Source organism: Hibiscus syriacus, unplaced genomic scaffold (assembly GCF_006381635.1).
Source record: "Hibiscus syriacus cultivar Baekdansim isolate YM2019G1 unplaced genomic scaffold, ASM638163v2 tig00111099_pilon, whole genome shotgun sequence".
NCBI lineage: Eukaryota > Viridiplantae > Streptophyta > Magnoliopsida > Malvales > Malvaceae > Hibiscus > Hibiscus syriacus.
Genome location: NW_024062984.1, coordinates 772433 through 775031, shown reverse-complemented (window position 1 = coordinate 775031; position 2599 = coordinate 772433). Strand labels below are relative to the sequence as shown.

Below are 2599 nucleotides of genomic sequence, written 5' to 3'. Positions count from 1 at the left end.
CTGCTCAATTTAATATACTGAAATAAAGAAGAAAGAAAAAAATATAGCAGAACATAGAACTCTTGTGCGAAGAGATATGATTCAGATAAAATGGAAGCTTAACCAAAAAAAAAATTAAAACTAATGAATCAGAGACGCGTGATGCACCCATGAACCATGCAGCAGCCGGATCAAGACGAAAGCTAAATGACAATCTTAAAGGTACTACAATCCTGACAAAGGATGTACAACGCAGTTAAGCCAAATCTAGTCTCGAGGCAAAACTTGGGTTTTAATCTACACCCTCGTTCAAGATGAACTGCATGGGCTTCCGCTAATCGATACCGTAGTATATCTAAATTAACCTGAAAATAAGACCAGATTGTTGATAAGTTCGAAAGTTGACCTCAGAGGCAACTTTTTTGATCTGTTTACTCACGTTGTTCCTAATGACGACATGAGAGTATAGAACACTACGAATGAAATGTCAATGGCTTAGCTATCAAGCAACTGTATTTATAGAAAAACCATAAAAGCAGTGCACACAATCATATTACTATAGCAAATCATTTTTTATTTTTCTTGAATGTTTCATATCCTTCACGCAAGCAACAAATCATAGAGAAAGAGACAAGTACGTATTTATTTTGTTATAAGAGCAAGCTTCAAGAACATCTCAATCTATAAAGAAAAAATGAAAGTGGTTTGTTGTTTTATAGGGTTTATCATATTCAGTTGGAAGAGTTTCTCTCGGGTGGAAAATCCAGGCTATTCATGGTTCGGAACTATGTTTCTCGGACTTAGGTATGAATATTGGATAGAGATATTTATTTGACACACGTATGCTTATTTTCTCTCAAAGTTTTCTCATGTCCTTTAAAGTCTTTGAAAGATCATATACCATGCCATTGTTTGAATATATGCCGGACATTGGTTTGGACATGGATACTTCAAGAAAAATAAAGAGTCAGCACAACATGGGTTGGGAAAACTTATCAAATAAAACATGGAGCAATCGGATGATAAGAGTCATCACAAAGAAATAGTTGCCATGCATAAAAGTTTGCAATAAAGAATGGTGAAAAAAGATAAAAGCTGATTGGAGAACCTCGTCGCCCCTGTTAAGCTGAAGTTTGCAAAGGGTGCAATAAATTAGCTGATGGTTCTGTTGTAACTCTCCTCTCTTACAGATGGGCACCATATCTGTTGCTGCACCTAACATAAACACCAAAAATATTGTTGGTTTCATTAATTTAGAAAAAAATAGCAGAAAACGATGAAATTGAAAGTCCTATGAACTATAATACAGGAAATAAAAAACTAATACTATAGAAATTTATTGCAAGTTATCAGAAAATGGTGCCTGGAAAGCAATTTAGCACACCTGCAAAACCCTGCGTGTTAAATGTCCCCCAAGGGTTCACAATACTAAAATTTATATAAAAAATAAAAAATGAACAGTTTATTGTCACTGAACCTGCTCATTCAATTGCATATGCTCATAAACTGCACTGGCCAAGTACTCATCTTGTTCAACTTTCCAAGTTTCTATTCCTTGTTTTGGTTCTGCAAGGAACTAGAGTAAACATTTGAACTCAAAAAGGGTGACTTTAGCAAATATAACCTCCCGAGTCAGGCATCTGCATGATCATTCACCCACTTATGGAAAGGCATGAATACCTCGACACTTTGATGCATGCCTTAACAGCGTTGGTTTTAAAATGGGACTATTAATTACCTTTTCCTTCCGGCTCTCTCCTAAGATCCTCGTAAAACACTCTTTGCAGTTCTAACAATATCTCTTCACATTCACCTTGATATGCATCTTGAAGGCCATTGTATTCCCATAATTCATCAGAAGCTTCAGGGACAGAGTTTGATCTTCCCAAACTGTCACTCATTGACGAGTCTTTAATTTTTTTGAGTTCATCAGAAACTATGTCATGAAAGGCAGACTTCATGAGCTCCTGAAATCAGAAAACATAATAAATAAATAAGGGATGTACAAATAAACTCAACCGCATGAACCGAGTTCAAGACAAACAGAATTATAAGAAATCAAGAAAAAGCACCCAAATTAAAAAATACCAACAAATATAACCAAAGAGAATGCGTGAAAGAAAACTTCACCAGGTTATTTTCCTATGCTACTCGAAAATGCGGATATCCATCTAACACGGGTATGTTTCCCTATGTTTTTTTTTTTTTATATTTGGAGAGTTTATAGGGGTTTTCTGTTCGACACAAGCACTGAACAAGGGAATTTCAAGAAAATTACAAAATGAAAGCAACATAGATTTTATCATGGGAAGCTAACAAGGACAAATGCAATGATCATGAAACTCTGTAACAACCACTATTCTCAAATAACTTCCAAGTTCAGGGTAACCAGGTATGAAGCAAAAGAATCCCTTTCGCCGTATCCCATGTCCAAAGGCAATAAAGATAATGACATATATTGGAACACAAGTTTAAATGATTAAGGTGGTCCCATCCATCTTAAAACCCCAAGTTTAAATATTTTGTTAGCATTATTTTTTTCCCTATCATCAACTAAAATAAGATACGTAAAAAAATGTTGCAGTTTAGATCAAAATTGAGTATTAAAATTTAGGGTTGT

The 2599-nt window shown here is 34.9% G+C and overlaps 1 long non-coding RNA gene across 1 annotated transcript; it reads right to left on the bottom strand.

The window, feature by feature from the left end:
* Positions 1–263: 263 nt before the first annotated feature.
* LOC120153210 lies at positions 264–1748 on the bottom strand. Its single transcript, XR_005518770.1, has 3 exons — positions 1457–1748; positions 1088–1194; positions 264–344 (listed from the first exon to the last, which is right to left on the bottom strand). It is a non-coding gene; the product is annotated as an uncharacterized LOC120153210 (long non-coding RNA).
* Between the last annotated feature and the right edge of the window lie 851 nt (positions 1749–2599).